The sequence below is a fragment of the Passer montanus genome, unplaced genomic scaffold (assembly GCF_014805655.1).
Source record: "Passer montanus isolate IOZ18808 unplaced genomic scaffold, ASM1480565v1 scaffold199, whole genome shotgun sequence".
Taxonomy (NCBI): domain Eukaryota; kingdom Metazoa; phylum Chordata; class Aves; order Passeriformes; family Passeridae; genus Passer; species Passer montanus.
Genome location: NW_024366580.1, coordinates 313,931 through 337,711, shown reverse-complemented (window position 1 = coordinate 337,711; position 23,781 = coordinate 313,931).

The following is a 23,781-nucleotide window of genomic DNA, read 5'->3' as shown; positions in this document are numbered from 1 at the left end:
GTGATAAGTCTGTACTTAAAATCCAAACCAAGCTAACACTTCCATCAAAGTTCTGTGAGCTCTCTGCATGTTAAAACTGACATATCCTTGCCAGTTTTCAGATCTGTTTATCAATAGTGTTAGGAGAATAGGCTAGATTGCATGTAGAATAGGGGACTGCCTCCAAATATCTTCCAGCCTGTTCTCCTCGTTCAGCTATAGGATATTCATTACAGAGCTGACACAACTGGTGTACAATCTGTGAGTGTAAACTGAGCATCAAATGAACATGCCAAAGTCTGGGAAGGTCTTCAGTGCCTAGAAAAGTCGTGGTATTAACTTTTCATCTGAGACGTGAAAAAGGAGGAAGCATAACATTTTTTTTGTTGTTTTTTTTTTTTTGTTTGTTTGTTTGGTTGGTTTTTTTTGTTTTGTTTTTTTGTTTTGTTTTGGGGAATTGTTTTTAAGTGAGCACAAAACCAGGAAAATAGCCTTGCAATATTTTTCTGATACTGGTACTTGATCTGCGCAGATCATAGTGTCCTCCTGTGTTGAAGATCACGAGATATTTTAAACTCCAGCATGGTCCTCAGCCCATAATAGCATAAAATCCCAGTAGATGGAGGCCAGACTGTCCAGACTGTTTCTCTGAAACAGTCTGAAACAGAGGCTGAAAAGGAGGAAAGGAGTACTACTTCAAAGTTGAGTTTTAAAGGCTCTTTGTCTGCATTCTGATTTACATGGCTTGAAGCTGTCTGCAGAGTTTGTGGAGTTTTTCCCCACAGTTAGTAGGTTCACAAACTCTCTTTTTCTAAAACTGCAGGCAGAAGAACTGTGAGAACAGTTCTAAAATGTGCAGCCCTCATAGGGTAGTTACTCCTGTGAACTGACTTAGCTCCACATAAATAAGTTACATCAAGTGCTCAGATTTTGAAATAAGTCTTTTGATACAGCTTAAGTCTTTTGATACAGTATGTGGTTTCCAGTTAATTCTTTTAACTGCCTGGTGTTTTAATTTACATATTTTAATTTTTCAGGGGTATATTGGCAGAGAATAAAATATGAATTATTTTTCATTTGGATGCATTACTAAGGTCACCCTTTCTAATTCTATAATTAGGGGCCAGATATCGATAGTGAAAATCAAAGAGAAACAAAATGGACATTCACATTACTACACTGAAGCAATAAATATAGTATTTCAGTGAAAGAGGGAAGAGCTTATTTCTATCCTTAATGATGCCTAGCACCTCTGGAGAACCTTTATGAAGTCTGGTTCAACAGACAGAGAAACACACATTAAGTCTCAGAGAGGAAAGCCTTGTACAAATCGTAATTCACTGTGAGCTCTTCAGATAAAGTAATCCATCCATAAAAATTTATAGCAGTTTTAGGAAATGTATTAGTGTGCAGAAACCAATTGAAATCAAAGTTTCCTGTAGTAAAAGTAAAGTAATATTTTACTTAATTAATGTGCTCTGCATCTAGTCCTTCCATCTTGCCGTTATTCATTTGGTGTCACGAATGGCACTGCTTTTGCTGAAGATGGTGATGCAGAAGCTTTTCTCCCTGAAGAACAAAGAGTGGTTAGCACATGTTAGCCAAACCTACATTTGCCATATTTAATGTGATTCATACCAATACTTTATTGTCTTGGTTATCACAGTAGGAAACATGATCTCTGTCTTTATTACTCATTTTTCCTAGATCAAACTATGATGGTTATTATGCAGCTCTTCCTCCATACTCTAAACTTAAAATAAGTAAATAATTGTATCTGTTAAATACACTGCTAAAGTCCTTAGTCTCCTAGGAATTATATCTATGAAATTGACTTGTTTCTGTGGGTAACTCTAAACTAAATTGTACATTTTTCTCTTGAGCCATCTGTGGCACATACAGCCAGTGGCATCCAGCTCACAGCAAGACAATAATCTAACTCAGTACAGTACAGCACAATACAAAATCTCTGCTGGATTTCCCAGAAGCAGCCAGACAATGTGATTATATTGTTCCAATACCAAAACTAGTTCATTTTTCACTAACTTAGCTGTCTTTGAATTGTTTTACTTTGCTCATTGCAGACTGTGCAAGCTCTTCACAAAAATCAATGCATATGTAGAGATGAATAATAATTAGATGTGGTAGAAACTGGTTTGCTGAATAACTGCCTCTTAGAAATTCTTGACTAAACAGGATCAGTTGGCAGGGCATTTAACCTTGTTTTTTGAGTTTCCTGTACAAAGCAGTTATAATGATAGCATCACTGTATAGTTTGCTTTCATTAATTATACCAGATTGTTTTAAAATCTCAAAGCAAAAAATTTGTTAGCAATATAACATATAATAATTGTGATGCATTTCAGGGTCAGTTTAGGCTGTAAGAAGATTCCTCATAATTTTATGATCCATCTGCAGCAAATTAATGGGGAGTGAAAGGAAAAATATTATTAGGATGAGCAGTTTTTTCCCTCAGTGTCACAAACATGAGTACTCTTTCCTGTAATTACTCTTAAAGAAAAAACTGTTAAGGAATTCTTCTGGTGCCATATTTTCTCAGGGTTTCATCAAGCTGATTTACATTCTACCTTTCAGCAACACTAATTATATTATTTTATATCCAAACAGTAATCCAGATATATCCATTTTAATAGACATTCAACTCAGACTATAAAGTTAATTAACTTTTACAATATTTAGAAATGAGTTTAGACATTCTCAGACCTTGGAATCAGAGACATTAGCCAAGTCAAATGATTTTACAGGCAGTTTAGTTAATGGGGCTATAATCTAGCCATAACAGCCTCTTTGGGCTTGGGCCAAGGTAAGCATTTTAAATATGCCTCCTTCCTCTGTCAATAGCTGACTCAGAACTTTATAAGGCAAAAACTATCCCTCAAACTTAGAGAACCAAAAACACGACAGTGAAAATCTGGATTGATTAATTTTGCAATGTCCTTGTACTTTTCTGTGACCTGGCAGGAAGATTTTATATTAAGAAACTTCTATCAATTTGAGAGACAGCCTCCTTTTCTGCATTAAAACCACATTACATATTTGACAGTAACCCTTAAATTACTTAAGATGTCTGCTTCATTATTTGCTCTTTTAGGTACGATAAATTATAAGGACAGGAGGTAGCAGGCACAAATTTAAACACCTTGAAATTCCATCTGAAAAGAAAAAAACACTTTTACTGCGAGGGTGGTCAAACATGGCACAGCTTGTTCAGAGAGACTGTGGTATCTTCATTCTTGTAGATATTCAGAGCCTGATTCTACACATTCCTTGTCAAACTGTAATAGCTGTTCCTGCTTGGTCAGATGGTTTGACTAGGTGACCTCAAGGGATGCCTTCTAACCTCAAATTATCCTCTATTAGAAACAGGATTGGACTGCTTTTATTTTAAAAATAAATCTGAAACTTTTTCAAAGGTATTTTCAAATAACCTCATAACAGGAAGGGGGGAAATTAAGATTGAAACACGGAAGAAACACAAAAATCTCTGTGTGCAAGTCCCCACTGTTATATTAGAGCTGTATTTTTTGCATGTATACGTAAGCAAACTCCACATGAAGCAGGCATAGCCACCAGCAGTGGACCTTGGGTTGGACACAGCTCCTTCTAGCTGAGCCCAAAGCAGACCCACCACTGGCCAAAGCTGAGCCCATCAGCAATTCCAGTGGCACTTGTGTGATAAGGTATTTAAGAAAGTGTACATATTGCTGCATAGAAGCTGTGTAAGACAGAAGAAACACATATGGTAAACAGAAAATTGAGCTCAGTCAAAAAGGGGGAGAAGAAGTGTTCCAGACACTGGAGGAGAGGTTCCCCTGCAGACCATGGTGAAGCAGGCTATTCCCCCAAGGCAAGAGGAGGACCCCACTGTGCAACAGACGGATTTACCCTGAAAGAAGCTGCAGTCTGTGGCAAGCCCACACTGGAGTTCCTGGCAGAAACTGCAGCCCTCCAAAGTGAGACCATGCAGGAGAAGGCTTTCTGGCAGGAGGTGCTGTCTGTGGGAATGATGGGAGAAATCCATTCCTGAAGGACTGCAGCCTGTGAGAAAAGACCCATGATAGAGCAGTTCCTGAAAAATGGCATCTGGGAAGGACACATCCTGGAGAAGTCGGTAAAGAATTTTATTCCATTGGATCAATTTTCATACACATCCAGCCCATCACCACCTCCCCTGTAACACAGGGGATGGAGTGAAAATGCTTATAGGCCTGCCCACTCCCTCTTTCTCAGCTTCTGTGGCAATGAAAAAGCAGTTCTGTGACTCCTTAGAGTTAGACAGGAGAAACTTTTTCATTTCCCATAAAAAGCAGAAGTTTGAAAAAAGCTCCCTCTTCCTGTATGGTTTGGGATTTTTTTAAAAGAAATACTTTTTACTTGAAAATGGAACCAAAGAAAGCATTTTCACAAGCCACCAAAACAGGCACTGCATGAGGAATTTTGCCTTTTCTGCAGACCCAATCATCTTCATTTTGTTCAGATGGACCCATGTAACCTTGAATATACTGGCATCAAATGTTTGTCAACAATGAAGATCACTACTATTTAGTGAAACTGGTTTCTTAGGATTGACATCATCATTATCTTTATATGCATAATCTAATGTGTTTATAAATTTGATTAAATAAACAGATATTTAATATATCTAATTAATATATCTTTTTAATGTTCTTATAAAATTTCTCTCAAGATAGTGGTAGTAGCGTCTAAACTGCCTTTATTTTCCATATCTATGAAGAACACATCTTTACAAATATTTCAATTTATTTGGTAAAACAAATTGTTGTCAGCTGCCAGTTTTGAACATTCCAATATGATCTCAGCCATCCTTACAAAATACAGTAAAAAATTGAAAACTTACCTTTTCTTTGCTTCCATCTTAAATTTCAGGAAAAACAAGTCTATTTATGCTATTATTTCTATATTAAAATAATATATGACAAGATTCAAGTCAAAGTGATTTCTTTTAATGCCTTTTAAATAAAGTAAAAACAGAGGATATTGGGGTTTTGCTGGTTTGTGTTTTTTTCTACCCTAGAAATCTCTGAATCATAAAGATAAGGTTCAAAGAGTGAAATTAAAATTGTTTAGGTAAGCTGAGCAATGAGATAGGTGTTCTCATTACCAAAATCAAATACAAAACAAGTGTCTGGGGGTTTTTTTGTTGTTTAAGGGGGAAAAAAAGTCACCACTTTGTAAAATTTTGAATCTGTATTTGTTTGAAATTGTCTATAATGTAACTGTGTTACAAATATCAGGCAGACTTAGAACTGAGATGATATCCAAAAATGACAGTGAAATGAGCAATATTTCCATTTCAAGCAGAGTTACAGAAGTTGAGTCTGTTTATGCATCTCTTATGCTCTCCTTCCTTTTGCATTTGCATGTAACTCATACTAAAATGTAACTGATACGAGTTTTCACAGAAAGTAGGTAATAAAAAATAAACAATTAATTGATGAATAACATTGTAATATAACAGATACATGTATAACCAGAGCAGCTTTTGAAAGAGGACAAATTCTAATTAAAATATTATTGTTTTCTATTGAAAATACCCAGCTGAGAATTAATCTCAACAGCACTGATTTCTTTATTCCATTAGTTCTTTAAATCTAGTTGTAATCACTTTCTGGATGTTGCATATCTAAGGCAGTATAGGGAATCCATTTCAGCAGCATCCTGCTAAGCAGGTCTCGTAAGAATAATTAATTTATTTCAGGGTGTTGCGGGTAACCCAAAATGTTCCTGTATTCCATATCTATCTAAATTGTTACTGTCTCTCTAAGGCCTCACAGCCAGGACCTCGGGTCCTTGAAAAGCTGGAAGCACCAAAACTCAAGTCTTTCTTTTCTTGCCTGGGGTCATCTTTGCCCAAGAGAGAGAGTCCACTTTGGGGTTTTTTTCCCATCTCTTCTGTTCCTTCCTTGCATTTTGACTGCCTTGGGGTGAATCCACAGGTTCCTGTCTTAAGTTGTGGTGCCATGCATGGGGAGATGGCATGGCCCTGCTCTGGTCTGAGTCTCCTGCAGCTCACCAGCAGTGCCCAACCGAGGAGAGGAGACCCCTATTGCCACAACCCACCTGCTTCACCTTGCTGTGTCTGCCATTTCCTGCCGTGAGCAAAGCCCCTCCAGGAATTCCAGCCCTTGACAGACCACAATCTGCCTTTGGAGCTCCAGATGACAGAGAGATAAGAGAAAGGAAGAAGGCAGACACCACCTCCCCTTTGTCTTTATAACCATGCACTCAGCTGCAGAGCACGATTTTTTGTGGGGAAGAGGGTTTCCCCACATTTCAAGTCTTTCTTTATTCCCATGTGTTTCATGGGATTTGGCAATTTTGTTTATAGATATTATTTAGTGTTATTTCTTGCCTGTTGCCATTTTGCTTGTTAGTAAACTGTTATATTTTCACTTGTATTTGCTTGTATCTGTCCCTTATTTGTAGAATCTGTATTTGGAATGATTAATATCATAGGGAAAGACAACTCACTCCAGAATGCCTATCTTAAATTGCCTCAAACCAAGACATAGGGTAAAAATATATAGACATGAATTTTAAATTTGCTCAGGAATTGATTGCTTAGCTACCCTTTGGGGAAAAAAAAAAAAAGGCGGGGAGGGGGAAAGCTTAAGAAGAAATAAAATATTTCACTAAGTCATAGAGTTAATGCATTCCCAAGTCCTCATCGAATATGGCACTGTCTTGGCCTCTGCCCTACATCAAATGCAGTGCAGCCAAGTCAAGGGAGGTGGTGGTGCTTCCTCTCCACTCTGCTCTAGTGAGATTCCCCCCACCGGAGCACAGTGTGTAGTTCTGGTGCCCCCAAAATAAAAATGACATGGAACTGTTGGAGCAAGTCCAGAGGAGGCCACGAAATTAATCATGGGAATGGAGCACCTACCCTATGAGGATGGGAGAAGGAAGGTGGGACTGCTCACCCTGGGGAAGACAAGGTTGCATGGAGACCTCATAGCAACATTCCAGTATCTAAAGGTGGCCTATTGAAGAAAGCCAAAGAGGGATCTTCTTTCAGAAACTGTAGTGATGGGACAAGGGAGAGTGGCTTCTAACTGTAAAGAGAGTAAGTTTAGATTAGATGTCAGGGAAAAAATCTTTACTGTGAGGGGGGTGAGGAACAGGTTGCCCAGAGGCTGCGGATGTCCCATCTCCAGAAGTGTTCAAGGCCAGGTTGGAAAAGGCTTTGAGCAACCTGGCTGCCTCTATCTGTGGCAGAAGGGTTAGAACTAGATTATCTATAAGGTCCCTTTCAAACTAAACCATTCCATGATTCTATGATTCTCCATCACTTTTGGATGACGTAGCTGGATGTGGTAAAAGTGCTTCTCACCAAGAATTTATCCATTCTGACCCTATTTTAGATAAGGCAACATAATCTGGGATAAGGGATTTTGAAAAGGAGCAGAAAAATATAAAGCACAACCCAATTGCCTACAGTAGATTGAAAAGGATTGTTCCTGGTTGTTCTGTTGTATTTGACTGAGCATAGCCCTGTTGCCAGTTGATTTCTTCTACAGAACAAAGCAACAATGAGATTTTAGATGGAATAAGTAAGATGGGCTTTGCATTTCTCTTAACTGTAGGGTGGACTAAGATTTCAGTGGTAAAGCTTTTGATCAAACATGTTGGTCCTCTGGGATCAAATAGCTCAAATCACAAACATGAGGCAAGCTAAAGTGAAAAACATGGGCAGGAGAGGCTCTTGCCCTGAAAGAAAATAAACAAAACACCTTAGTCAAATTTTAAAGATAGACTTTAGGATAAAGTCACACAGACAAAGAAATGGAAAAAACTAGTTTTTCCTAAAAACATAGCATTTTTTAACATTCAAAAACACAAACACAGAGATTATGCTACAATGATTTTGCAGGTTTTCACATGGTTACAATTTAAAATAAATATACTTTGAAAACATAGCTTTGAATGTTTTTAGATGAATCATGGATTACAGGCTTTCCCTGTGTTTTTAAGTTTGTATATTTCCCTTGAAAAACATCAGCATTTCAATTTCACATATGATATAACTTCTGTATTCTTACTTCAGTTCTTACATATCACTTGATCAATCCTGTCAAGAAATATTCATTATTTGTTCTGCATTGTGGATGATCTGGACAGCACTCCTCTCTAAACAAATCCAAATTATTTACAAGAGACCATGATTTATGATGAAGATTTTCCTTCTTACATGATCACAGTTATGTTTTAGATGACTTGTCCTCATACAGCACTTTTTAGCAATAGTCAATTCAAAATGTTTTCAGTTTTACAGTTTACAAATTTATGCTCCTATTTTCCTTTTCCTTGTTGCTTTATATTACCAAATGCCTTTCAGATTTACTATGCTTCATCAATAAGAGATGTCTTATAACATGTCTTAGAACTGCTTGCTCAATATTACTACTCATAAAGATTATGTTGGTCTGAGAGTGATAGCTTTTTCATTCTACTAACAACTTCCTCTAAACAAGAAAAGAAAGGTTTTATTTTTTTTCTGCTAGGGTAGAAGAACAAGACTTAATTATATATCCATTGCCTTCAACTAAACATTTTAAGGAAAGCAATACCTTATATGCTTTTTTTTAAGTAATGAGGGTTTTTTTACGGAAAAGGACTTTTGCTTCCCCAGAAAGTATCCATACAGGAAAATGTTTATACTTGCACAATGGGAAATGTTAAAATTATTTTGCGCATAATTTGTTCATCAGTTTCAAAAGTCCTAAGTTGCAGAAGAAAAATACAGAACTTTGCTTGATGGCAAAAAGCAAGACAAAATCCACTGTAATTCAGAAACATCTGTGTTATTGAAAATAATGAGCCCTTTACTGCACCACATTATGATTGATAAAGAAATGGTGAAATCCTTCAGGTATATTACTGAAAAGTCTTTTCTCTAAAGGCATCTTTCAGATTTTGAAATAGAAAATAATTTTGCAGTGAGAGTCTCAGAAGTGGGGGAAAAAGAAGGAAAAGTCCCTGGACTTACATCTCTATTAGCCCATGGGAAACTCATGATGTGATGTTATTTGACGACTCCTTATTAAAAATGTGAGTACTGCTATAAAATATTTTAACAGAGTGTATCTGCAGAGGGTTATTTTTTTAAAAAAAAATTACTTTCTATTAATTTTCAGAGACAGTGGGAACTAGACCTACTTTGAAGAAGCAAGCAGGCTTATCAAGAATTTCATCCCAAACTTTCAATAAAAAAATGCAGGCCTAAGTACTGCTGTCACCTCCAGAACACAAACATAACATACTCAGCATGCATACTGAGTATTGATATGAATATTATAAATGCTCTTATTTTGGCATGTTTCTTCCTGGACATTGCAATAACTAGAACCAGGTGGAAGAATGCAATATAATATTCCTGGTTTTGTATATCAAAGTACCGCAATTATTACTTATTCATAAATTTATTAAATAATAAGATTCCCTCAACTATGATCAACAAAGCTGAAGAGAGAAGTTTCTTTTTACCTGTACTGTCACATGGAATTCCATCAAACTGATACCCAAAAATCCTAGGCAATGTTTCTTAGATCACTTGGAAAATAATAAAAACAACCTTACCCTTTGTGCTGGTTAACTTTCTTCACAGTGGCTAGTGTGAAGCCATATTTTGGTTTTGTGCTGAATATATAGATAATATAGAGATTTTGTTGTTGCTGAGCACTACTTGCACTACACCAAGGTCTTGTCTGCCTCTTTCACCACCCCACCAAGTAGTCTGCTGGGGTTGTGTGGGAAATTGAGGGGTGTCACAGCCAGGACAGATGACCCCAGCTGACCAAAGGGACGTTCCAGACCATGTGGCATCATGTTCAGTTTAGAAGATGGACAGGGAAACTGGGGATGTTCACCGTGACGGCATTGGTCTGCTCAGGTTAACAGTCACGTGTGATGTGGCCCTGCCCTTTTGGAGATGGCTGAACTTCCCACAGAAAGCGGTGAATGAATTCTGTGTTTGACTTTGCCTGTGTGCATGGTTTTTGCTTTATCTATTAGACTGTATTTATATCAACTCACTAGTTTTCGTATTTTCAGCCCTCTGATTCTCTTCTGCATCATAAGGGGGAGGAAGAGGAGAGAGAGAGGAGTGTGAGAGTATCTGCATAGGGTTTAAATGTTGTCTGGGGTTAAACCACGAGAAACCTCCAAAAAATGAAAAGTTTATATTGAAATGGAAGACAAGACACAGACAGACACAGTCCTTTCAGTTTTTACAATAGCTAGCTCCCTTAAGCATCTGTTAAGAGAATTGTTTGGCAAGTTCTCTTACATAGTATTTAGCTTACACAGTGCTCTTATAAAGTATTTAATAAATTTATTAATAATAAGTATATTTTTTTAATATCTCTTCCATGGCTTTTCAATAGGTTAGCAAGTAAGTTATTTAAAATGAAGAAAAAGTATTTTAATGAGGACAATGAATCCCAACTTAGGTTATAATATCAACTGTTCTTGGTTCAAAGGGAAGTGTTTTAAAATACCCATATTGGGTATTTTAGGACTGGGCGTCTGATTCTCAGTTTAAATGAAGCCTATGCTTTCCTTTTACAAAACATGCAATTTAAGCTGACTATATGTTTAGGTATTTCAGTAATTTTAAAATAAATCTTGTTATATGCTTGTTTTGAGGGAGGACTTAAATAGAAAAAGTTTATTTTAAAATATGCTTTCCACTCATTCTTTAAATCTGGTTCTTTGATTTATTTATTTGATATTTTAAAGCATGCACAGTTTAACTCAAGTCACTGACCTTCAGATACTGAATTATAAACGATATCTTGTATCTACACTCAGGGATGTTCTAGAAATAAAAATTTTTAAAAAGAGAAAAAGAAAAGACAATAACAACACAAAAAAAAGGCAAAACCATGCAGACATTAATCTGACACCACAGGCTTGAAACTCTTTAACAGTAACACAGTGAGTTTTCCTAGCCAAGGTCTTTGCCATTTATACTGCATTGTGTGAAACATAATTTAGTGTTTGTACATTATTATAAGTCCCATTGCCTTTTCTTTCCTCCTTAAATTACGTAAAATAATCATGAACATAGCTAACAAAGCAAAATTGAGAGGCTTTAGTATGGTATTTTATGTAATGTGCAGTTTCATTTGGATGAGAGTTGCAGTGATAACAAATTAAGTAAATATTGGCCAACAGCAGTCTTTCAGTTGAGTATAAATTGGCACTGCCGTCACGCCCATCTGTCCAGTTAGGCTGTGGGAACATTGATTATGTCCTGCTGTAGCTTTTTTTTTTTTAAATGTCAAACGTAATCCTTTATTAGACTCAGAAAACAGCACTTTCAAATTCTATTTCAAAAAGAGAGAAAAATGCTTCAAACATGCACTGCAATATAAAGTAAATATTTTTGCTAATTAAGAGCTGTCTTTGGGTAGTTAATTATCATTACAAGTCTGCCAGTAAAGCTCTACTTTTCTGTCTACCAGTGCTACTAGTAGATTATTTACACTCCTAATGGCCCTTTATGTTGCTAACTTAGAAAGGAGTGATCTTTCAGGTATAATTCCAAACACTACATTTTTTTCAAATTCAAAATTATGCTGGTAGATACATTTGGAAAATACTTTTGTCACAAAAGCAGTCAGAATAGAATCGTGGATATACTTCTTCAGTAACCCAAGAGAATGGTAGAGGGGTTGGAGCATCAGCATGTTTAACCAGAATTTTCTGTATTAAGGAAGGATGGTCTCTGGTAATGGGATAGCATCCAGAAAATACCCTGTCTGAATGTTTTATTTCAACTCTGAGAAGGTGAGTTGATCTTCATCACTCACATTCTTCAAAAGTTTTTACATTAACTAGAGGATAATATAGGCATGCATGTATAGAAAAATAGGCTGTGTCAACAATGTTTTCTCTGAAGTGCTAGAACATCATTTAACATTTGGTTTTCTGTTAAAGAGAATTAACATAATCCACTGTAAGATTTGTATTTATGAGAATGTTTAATAAAGTTGAAAGGATACCTGCAGTGGAAATTATTACTTGAAACATAAGTAATATATGTAAAGACTAGCAATTTAAGTGTTTTTTTAAAAATCCTTCAGCCTTTTATATCTTTTTCTCTTCTGTATTTCAGAAACTTTTGTAGCAGCTACAGTTTTGTTATGGATTTAATGAAAATTATACTAAGAATATGATGTCTTACTGTCCTTGACTCTCATAATTAATTTGCCACACTTCTTTCACTGGAAGTTTGTTCTGTTCCTTATTATCTACAGAATTTCCTCACTACCAGCAAACACTCCTATTTCAAAGTTTAATATTAAATAAGAAAATTAATATGCATATACATCAAGTTATTTCTCATGCATTTTAATAACAAAATAATAATAAAAATATCAAAGTAGCCATACTAATACAAACTCTAGGCTCTTCCTGCATTTTAGTTTTTTCTGGCAGTCTAGATGATTTTTATTTTGATAAGATCCCTTCATAGTGGTGCCATAGATGTATGTCGTAGTCAAATGCACCAGAAAAAAAGAACCTGTGAGTTGTTACGATTTTTAAAAAACCTATGTTGAATACAAGACATCTAATTCACTCCCATTCAGTAAAGTAAAAGCATGTACCTGTGCAAGCAGTGCAACCCTGGCTATGACTTCCTTCTTTTTCAGGGGACTGTGTTAAAACACAGGAACCAGGACCAAAATATGTTGCAAACTTCCAGCTAATTATAGTTTTACCATTTTTCACTATGCTGGTTTTTTTCCTTTAATCTTCTCCTTTTATTTTTTTCATTCCTAGTTAGTGAAATATCCGCTTTCATGTAAGAATAGAAGGGAATCATTTTATTCGTTCATTAATCAGTAATGAGTGGGTGAGACAGGTCAGAAATTCATGTAGTATTTTCTCCCACTTATATTTTTCCTTCCTTATCTTTATTTCTCTGCATAGTGTTTTTATTTTTCCTTTTCATCACAGAAAGTGAAAAAAGTTTAAAGAAAGTTAGACTTTATCATCTACTTTTCCAAAGAGAGTTTTTGCACACCCCCTGCTCAACAATGTACATGAGAAACTATTTTCCTGAATTTTCACTGCAGACACTGAAATCTTTCTTGCAACATAAAAGTGTGTTCCTTTATTTTGATTTTCAATCAGTTGTTTGTAGTTAGTAGTTAGTCCCTTTGCAGGTGGTGATACATTAAATCTTTCTGTCTTTCAGTGATGCCAGATCTGCCTCCATTTTTTCCATTGTCCTCAAAGCACGGACACTTTGCTTTCTGCAGTATTTCACAGACAAGAAAAGAGAGCACCACAGAGCCATTATAGGAAACTGTGGTTCCTGTGAGGCAGATGGAATAAAGGAGAAAAGCTTAAAAAACACAGGTCAAGCTCTATGAAAAGAAAGATCCCCTTTCTAACATGATTTTACTTTTCTGTAAAACAAATTGGTTAATTAGGACTATCCTCTCTCAAAACTATGCTCTATCACCACAGGACTCTTTCTTAATAGAGCTCCTGGACATCTATATCAGATTTGTTCAGCTGTAGTTTTCCTCTTTAATTGAAACTAGACTAAAATGAAGTAAAAAGCATGTTGAAGTTGCTGCTTCCTTTCTGTGGTCTATTTCTGTGTGATAGTTATCAAAATGCTCAAAATTACTTTCTTCTCCCTAATCTTTATTCTCACACAATGTCACTAATGTGTCAATACTCAGAGCCATCTCTGTTGCTCAACCACCAGAAAGAATCTCTGATCCTCATGAACTGAAGCAGCTCCCCTTTGACAATACAAATCAAGTCCCATTGATTGTTTTGGTCTTTTGATTATGGTTTTTTTTTTCTCCCCCAGAGTAGGTGGTAGAAAAGAAAAATCATGACTAGGCTGTTATGGCTCCAACATCAAACAAAAGTCCTCAATTTTGTAACAGGGTAATGAATGTCACATTGGTAGGGACTTGCAAAATTGGGAGAACAAAGGATCCTTGCAAATCCTTGCAAAACCAGGATTTATTCCAACTACTCAGTCTTGGCTATTCACTTAAATTGTTGGCAGCATAGTAGTAACTGGTGATCAGTTTGCTTTCTAGAACCCTGAAATTTTAAAGTCTTGCAGGAGATCAGTAAAAGACACAGGGGATCAGACCTTGTTACTCTCAATAAAACTTCATGCAGTGCTAATTCAGTATAGGAGAGCCCACCTGTTGTTTTCAGAATGCCAAAAACACACTGAGAGTTTTGAACAGGATAACAGCAAGAAAAATGAAGTTCATAAACACACAGTCACTATTTTGTTTAATTAAACCTAGTTAGAGTACTAAATAGCTAGAATCAAATTAATTACGCAACTTAATTTAGGAAAGGAGAAATTACTGTAATTCAGAAATACTGAACCAGATGATAATTTCTGGATAAAAGTTGGCAGCACCAAACACAAATAACCATTTAATCCCAACTGCACCCTAAGACAATTACAAACTCTTTGACTGTCTATAGTGTGACTGATATTTTATCGAAGTTTGCATCCTGGTTTCCTCCATAATTGCTGCTTGTTTTTCAATAAAAATATCTTAATTTTTGATGTCCAGGCCATTGTGTATGCTGCCCAAAGAAAGGTTCCTTTTGATTTTTTAGCACTATCATCCAGTAATTCAGTACATGAACTATGAAAGCCTACAGTTTCTATTTCTGGTTTTTCATTTTTTATGTGCTTTGTAAGTAACACTTAAACTTCCTCCATGTTTATCCTTGGGTTCTTGTTTTTGCCCTTCCTACCAGGAAAACATGTCCTGTTTTCACTTTAAAAGGACTGTCACTTTGAAAGGACTATTCAAAGGTTCCTACTGGTTTTAGAGAATACCAGAAGATTCAGAGATACATCTGCTCAGTAGTTCACATCTGTTTAATGGACACCATAGTTTTTCCTGTAGATATGTTTGTGTTAATTTTTAACAAGCACCACCTTTTTAAAAACCTTACTGAATGGAAAACCATTTAGGTTTTCCTTGCCACCATTTTACCTGTGATTAATTTGTTGCATTTCTTATTCACATTATTGCTGCGCTATGTGCTTGATTATAGTTTGTTGACTCAATATTTCATCTACAGCTATGGTCTTTTAATGGTCACATTCCTACAATGTGTTCATGCTTATAATCTTTCTGATTTCTATTATTTCTGCTAAATCGTTTTAACTTCTTAATTTTAGCTTGAACCATACTCAGCTGAAAAACATTTGCAGACATCTGGGAAAGTTTTATTTCACTAATTTAAAGTAATTTCTATTATGCATAAAGAATGTCTACTTCCTGTAAGCTACCTTTTCATATTCTTTTTTACTGGAAATTGCAACAGATATCCACTAATATTCAATCGTCACTGGTTTGGTCTTGCTGGGACTCTGCCTTCCTCTTATTTCCCATGACAGTTAGCCTTTGCACACACACACTGTGCAAGGAAAGATTGTCTTGGTAGAAACACTTAGAAGGGAGTATGTTAAAAAGGTAAATTTACACCAGAGACCAGAAAAGACGCTAACCCATGGAACAGGCCTACATATATTTCATATATATGCATTACACCATCTCTGTAGCTGGTATAAATTTCTGTATCTCTGAGGTCAGCATAGATGGGCTAATTTACATCAGTAGATGAGCTACTCCATCTGACACTGCCTTATCCTCTCATCATATACAAAAAGGCAAACACTAGAACACTTTCTGCTGAAGTTTCACAATTGTTCTGAGTGGAATTTTGAGCCCTTTGCTTGCTCAGCAGTCTTTCATCTGTCTCCCATTTGCCAGACTCAGGGTAGGGTGTTATGGGTGTGTTTTGAAGTTCTGAAGCAGAGTTACTGAAATGCATGGAAGTGTTTTCATTAGGCAACCAAACTGCACTCCCTTATGTACATAATATATACAATATATATTGTTGGAATTATCTTAATCTTTTAAAATTGTGTATTTTATTTAGCAGATAATTAATATTCAGTAAATATTCAGTAACTCAAAAACTCATGCTCCTTTTTAAAGCACACCTAATTGGAAACAATAATATTATAATCTAAAGCATTCTATAATCTAAATTACCCCCAACAGAGCTCTTTACCTTATAAATACAAGTGTCTTACTAGAAAAGATACTCCATTCCAAGAGTCCTTTTAACGGTGCTCAAGGTCTTTAGCTAACTTTGCCAGGCCCTCAAATACAGAATGTTAAGGAGCACATTGAAACTACTTTGTACTGAAAGCTACCATTTCTAGGAAATGTTTCTTCTACAGTGTCATTGATTCATTGTGAAATGGAGTTAGATCATTTGTAGATTTGTCCCCAGTGCAATGGGACACAGGTAAGGGAGGCAATGTTGCCTGCATCTCACAAATTCATTCAAGCTAGAGTCTTTGTGACTTTTTTTGTCAAATAATAGAGGTAAAACCCATGAAAGTATATGGTAGGATGTATTCATATAAACATAATACATGGGTTGGCATATATAGCTATGGTATGTTGCTTTCCTAGTACATCATGCATTTTTTTCTCAGAATGTTATAGCCCTCTGAGTAACAACAAACCCTATTACCAAAATACACACTATGTGCATGTGATCTTCTGCATTAAGATCATATTTTTTATATTTCCCTTGTTAATTGTTGTACTGCTTTTATTTATTTTTCATACATATCCTGTCTAGGTCTGTAAGTATAAGTTCCTTCCTAAAAGACATAAAAGGAGAAAAAAAGTAATGAAAAATCTTTTCTGCTGACCTAGAAAAGCATTTAATTTCTTTTCACAGAAAGAATACACTGTCTTACTCTAGTTGCAGCTTTATGTGAAGAGACAGCAGTGGGAGAAGTGTTTTTGAAACATCTGCACAACCTTGATGATCGTACTTCAGATAGTACTTAACAGATCTTTATTACAAGTTTTCTGCAGACTAGATATCTGTCTTAAAACAGAGGACTTCAGACTTGTCAGACTCAAAACATCTCCCCTGAAAATTTCGACTGGAATCAGCGTTTTCCTCAAGGTATTGTCTGAAGTTGTTGGACAAGCTATTTATGCTTTTGCTTTGATTTTGTTGGTTAGCTGCCCTAAATGAGATGTAGGCTCACAAAATCACATATTTCCAAGGAACTCTTCTGATGAAATTATCCTGCAACTTACAGGAATGATTAAGCATTTTAGATATATATTACTCATTTGATTGAGGAAGGAAAAATGACAATGGAAGCTGGTAGCTTTATATGATTTTGCTGATATTCTTATTTATTTATCTCTTTTCTTGAGAAACTTAAAACAAAGTATGGTGTCTGTCCATATATCTGCTCATGGATGATTTTCATGTCTTGAGTGTACTAAAGGTCATATATATATGACAAGCTGAAAACTTTCTTTCCCTTGAGGACAAGGCAAATGGTTTCAGCCCTCAGCTTTTAATGTGTTTTAACCCATCTTCTCACAAAACACTCATATCTTATAATTAATTAATTTAAAAATTTTTACTTGTGTGGCTTTTTATATTAATAATTTAAAATGCAGGAGTAGATGAATTTATTGCAAGCACATTTCTCATATCTTCAGATGGACTGTTCTCCTTTTGACAAGTGGTAAAATCCTGCCTGTTGTGAATGGTGATCCAGATGAGAGTGGCAAATCAGCATGGAAATATATGATTTTTGTTAAGTGGTATCATCATTATAACGTACTTTTGCATTAACCTTTCCTAACAGTATTGCTTTGACAATATCACACGGCACAGCACTACTCTACACACAAGATCAGGGCTCACTCCATTTCTTAATATTCCAAATAAAATAGTGATTAATTACAAGGTCACTGTTTTGAACCAGTGCTTTCAGCCCATGGTGAAACAGAATGCTGCTAAAGTTAAACAGATTAAAAGGACTTCCCAGAACGCCAAGTTGAAACTCTCTAACCTCCTCTATTTTCATAAAGCAAAGATTTTCCGACTTTAAAGTGGAACTGTGTTTTGCCTCTAATGTTTCTATGTGAAGGCTGTCCCAGAATAGGATGCGTCTGATGATTAAAAGAACTTTTAATTTCCATGACTAACATTTATTCATCACAAAAATCTATATTTTGATGGATTTCCACATTCCATCATTTTTCTCCACGTGTTTATAATTAGAAACAATGTTTTTTCTAAGTTTCTGATTTGCCAGCATGAGAACAAATTGTGAAAATATAAAAGTTTTGCCTTAAAATTTTATGCATTTTCCTAATTGGCCTAACATTCTTTCTATATTTTTATATGATTTTTACAAGCATTTCTTACTTTTGAAACATGCATATACTGTTATGCAGAACTGGATTTATAGAATAAGATTTCACTTGCTACTTTTGTTGACTTAGTGCTTTCTTATTTACTGGTTGCACTGGTGTTTCGTGTTTACTCAAAAGGCATCAGATAGATCTTCCACCTCTGTTACATATTTAAGAAGATGCTGCAAAGTTTTATATTGCTTAATGTCACATTTATATTCCATTTCTAGCTCAAATATTCACACAAATGCACATGCATGAACTTAACAAATTACGTTTTGAAACAAGTGAAAATTTTCAAGTTTGAAAGTGTTGATTTCTTGGATATAAAGCTATAATACAGAAGCATTCATCTGTCGGTTTAAAATTAAAAGTTATGAAAAAAGATTAAAAATATATATAATAAAAATCTGTGCTATAATAGAAACAAAATTCCATAATGTTAGCACATCATGCAGGCAACAACCATGTGCTAAAATTTCTACCTGCATAAGTTTAGCATTAGTATATCAAAGTCAATACAAGTCTAAAGTCATCACAAATCTTTTCTTTTATTCCCTTCAGTTTTATACACTGTTTAAACCATGCAGCAAAGACAGATATTTCATCTACTGTTAAATCTAGGAAGTGTAGGACAAATCAGAAGACTTTGTATTTACATGTGAAAGCCCACATAACTGTCAATGTATAAACTAATAAAGGAATAACTTGAAAAGGAGTAGTAAGAAATTTATTTCAGGAGCAGACAGAATTAAAGCATTTGGACTCTGCAGTACAAAGTGTATTTTTAAATTCACATAAAATAGTTAAGTATGTATGTAATGTAAAAATGTAAAGATTTTTAATATTTATTAAGGTGGTGATTATCACAGTTTGTTACATTAAGCAAAGTTTGTAATACCCATGCTTGACTTGAGTATACAGTCAAATTTTCAAGAGTGTGCCCTCACCTACATTAGTGAATGTATAGAGTGTATGCTTTCCTATCATCTTTCCTGCTCTTGTAGTGACCCAACAGTGTGATATTGAGTGTCACTTCCTTAGTCTGCAGAGGCATTTGAAAGGAAAAAAGGTTCCTCAAAATTTGCTTCTATACTAAAATATGTCATTATCAGTAGTCACTCTGAATAGGTCTTCAGGACTCTGTTGATGCTGAGAGACACTTTGTTGGTCCTGAGATTAGATCAGAGAAAAGTATTTATTGAAGAATTCAATCAGAGCAATAGGTAAAGCAGGTCATTGGGGCAGCTCCATGATGGGAGTAAAAATTTTTAAAAAGGAAGCAACAACAAGAGAGCAAAGGAATCAGTTAAGACCCCAGAAAAAAGGCTGAAGAGCATTTTAAATGCATACCACTTACTGCATCTTATTTTATTTGCATCCCAAAAATTCAGTGTTGATGTTTCTCTGAGGGACAAACAATCTTTGAGAACTAACAAAAATTTCTAGTAGCTTCTGCCAGATTACAAGGAAAATGGTATGCCCATACAGTAATTTACAGCTTTACAATAAAATCTGAGGAGTAGCATGGCCAACGGATATGGAATTTTTTCCGAAATGGTTTAAGCAACCAGTAGGTTTACTAAATATCTTTGTAGAAGTCAGTTGGGATGCTACAGTCTCTGCTACAAAGATTGTAGCATCCCAACAACTTTTTTTCTTTCTTTTTCTGCAGTCACTTTCACAAACATACAGAAGGCTCCAACCCATTATCTGAAGAGTAGTAAGGCTTAAAGAATTGTGAAAATTCCCACTGTATTCAACTGTGCTTCAACATATTTCTCGGCTTCTATATTATTCAGAACAACAAGTTAACAAATTCTCATTTTCAGGAGTACAAAGTAATAGCTGCTCTTTGTGGGTTTTCCATTCAGCAATAGATTCAGAGGCCAAGAGTTTCCACCACCATAGTATTGTAGTATTTTCTTGATGACTAAGACATTCAAAACATTTTCTTTAAATTTACCTTGTACTTAAAAAGCACTTTATCTTCAAACCAGCTGTCAAGATGCAGTGTGTAATATTATACAGTAAGTTTGTTTGGAGAAGATGCTGGTTTCTTCACAGCATAAGTCTTGAATTATTGTTTAATTTTTGGGGTTTTTTTTTTCAATTGTCTTTTGCACTGGTACTTTTCAGCACAGTAAAAAGAAACGGAAAATAAGGGAGGAAAAAAGTGCAAATTCCTACTCTTGCCTTCCCTCATAGCTCATTGACCTACAAGGTAGTGTTCTAAGTGAATTACATAAATATGAAAAATTGTCTTTTCTCATTGTTATATTAAAGTAGTCTTCAGTACCACTAACTAAAGTCATTTAAAGACATTATAAAACCTGTTCACTCTTGCCTTGAGGATTCAGTTTATTCCTTTCTTTTGCAGAACAAATGAGAAATCATTTAATTGACCTCAAACATGCTTTATGGCCAAAAATCCTCTATTCACCATTGAAGATTCATGGATCACTTACATTTCCTTAGGAAAGACTAGCAATTTTACAGAAAAGAAGAAAGCTTTCCGAATATGCAAAACTTTAATAGCAGGCTAACAAAGTTAAAAGCCATCATTCTCCTTCCTAATTTTCCTTAGGTGCTCTTTGGTGGTGCTGTGTCTGCAATCTACAACATCAGTTAATAGTGTATTATTTTTATTGTTTCTGAGGCACATCTGATCAATAGAAAGAAACAATTTAGGTATGGGCTGCCTGTTGCTCAATCACATAACAAATGGATTATACAATATGTTCTTTTATTTTTTTTTCTAAATTAAATAAGTGTACAAGTGAAACAAAGGATGTCAAATATGAAAACTATGCAGCAGTACAATCTCACTTTGTATTTTCTTAGTTGCTTCACTAAAAAAAAACAACAACAAAAAAAACCTCCATCCAGCTATTTTGCATACTAGGACTTTTTTTTTTTAATAAAAAAGATTGAAACATGGGAAATAAAAGCTAAAATTAGAAAGACATAAAACTGATGTTGAAACAGGTAGCTCTACCCATTCATAGACACTTCAGGGATCAAAAACCTCCTGGTTTGTCATTTCTATGTAATTTTTGCTGTAAGTATTCTTGTTTGTTCAGGGCTACTGCAACTTTTCATAAATGAGCTCTGCTCTTTCATTCACATTTGCTTTTTTCTCTTCTGAAGACACATTTCCCACCCCCCAAAAAAATCTTTCTCAATATTATTTTTTCTTCTGCTTGCTAAAAGTTATTTTAATTCCTCTTTTCATTGCAGACACATTGTTCATTTGAATTTCCTCTAACGGTTTTTTCTCTATATCTGCCAAATGTTGTAAAATACAATTTTCTGTAGAGCCTGACATGTTAGAGCTGCCATGAAAATATAAGACGCTAATAAACACAAATGCATTGCAAAAAACCAAAAATTCACAGTTACACAAGGAAACATGTATGTGCATTTGTGTAACTGAATAGAAGTACAAAAAAAAGTATCAAACTATATAACATTTCTTTAATTCTAATTTTCTTCCCTGCCATCACTGTCTACTATATCCTGCCCATTGCCTTATTTCAAAAATTATCAAGGTAGAGTGGTTATATTCTCCCTCCATAAGAAATTAATATTTTAATTCTCTCACAGCTTTCTAAATATTCTCTGAGGAGCTTAAAAATGAAAAGAAGTTGGAGAGTTTTTACTCAACCTTGCACAGAAAAAAATGAGTGAACTCATGAAGAGGGCAGAGACTTTCTTTTCACTGATTTCACCTCTTTGAATGCTGAGTCTCCAGACTTTCTGTTTGAACAATGTCTATGACTACAGAGTCAGCTGTGAGACTGCCAGGATAAAAGAAATTTGTGAGGGTCAGCCAGGCACAACTCCAAAACTTATACTGAAGTACAGCCTTGTGACAGATAAATAGAAGGATGCTTTAGCACTGAAGAGCTAAATAATAATCTAGCCATTGGCATTGCCTCAGTAAATGAAAAGAGGAATCATCCTTCAGGAGGGATAGTGAGGTGTTGGAGTGGGTCTAGAGAAGGGCAATGAAGCTGGTGAAGGATCCAGAGCACATGTGATGATTAGCAGCTGAGGGAGCTGGGGTGTTTAGCCTGGAGAAAAGGAGGCTCAGGGCTGATCTGATCCCTTTGCAACCACCTGACAGGAGGGTGTAGCCAGATGGGGATCAGTCTCTTCTCACTCATAGGCAACCTGTGACAAGACGAGACAGTCTTAAGCTGCACCAGGGGAGGTTTAACCTGGACATCAGAAAGAATTTCTTCCCAGAAAGGATGATTGGGCATTGCAATGGACTGCCACGGGTATGGAAGCATCACCATTCTCAAAAGTGTTTAAGGAAAGACTGGATGTGGCACTCAGTGTCATGGTCTAGCTGACAAGGCGGTGTTTTGTCATAAGGTTAGACTCAAAGATCTCAGAGGTCTCCTCCAACATAACTGAGTCTGTAATTCTCAATAAGGTGATTTATTTTTTTCTTTCTCACCCCCCCCCCGCCCCCCCCCCCCCCCCCCCCCCCCCCCCATTTTTTTTGCGTTTCCTTTTCTTGACATAAGAACAAGCCTAATTTAAGTTACTCACTGCATGGAGTAGATACTTCTCCCCAGGAGGACTGAGGAATTTAGGTTCTAACAAGACAGCAGATGTGTTTCCTTCTTAACCACTTAACCTCTGTGACAATTGGCTGTAGAGGGAATGGAAGTCACCATCTTGTATAAAAGAAATATTCAAACCTAACTTTTTAAACTCTCAATAGAGTCTCATAAAATATAAATTTTCTAATTCTTCAGATATCAATTATTTATTTTAAAATCACTTACTATGTTCTGATTTCATATGTATGTAATTTATCTTTGAGTGGTCGTAAAATGTTTATAGAGTATTTTCTACCTATTAGGACCTGATAAAATTCCTGTCCACCTTAAATGAGATGGTTTCTCTACCAAGTATGCATACAAATTTCTTTATGTGATAAGTTTTCTGTTCTAAGAGTTTTTATCAGATAGGGGGAAAAGATTTTTTTCACAGTTTCGTGCATAGCTTGGAGAAATTAAGACAGTAATTAGAAAGAAAAATGGGATCGCTGCCACATGGAAAAGAATAGTTATTTTATATGATTAATTTTGATTTGATTATCCAAGAAAAGTAATGAACTCACGTCATGGAAATAATCAGTGTTAGAAGACTCTCATTTTTCATTATCAATGGGGCAAAATAATTTCTATCAGTATATCAAAAGAACTTCATTTTAGTATTGCTTATTTTGAGTATCAAAGAACCTCTCAGTTTCTGTAAGACATTGAAAATTTTGAAGTATTGTATGAAAGAGAAAATACTCTGATAGCTGATAAGAAAAACGAACCCAAATAAGAAAACAGAAATTTTAAATATGCCAAATAAAATGTGTAATGCATCTTCAGAGAATGGTTTCATAGAGAAATAGCAATTTTTTACATAAAAAGTACTAGGCAAACTAAGCAGATAATGATACCTCTTCTCACCATTTTTTATGAAA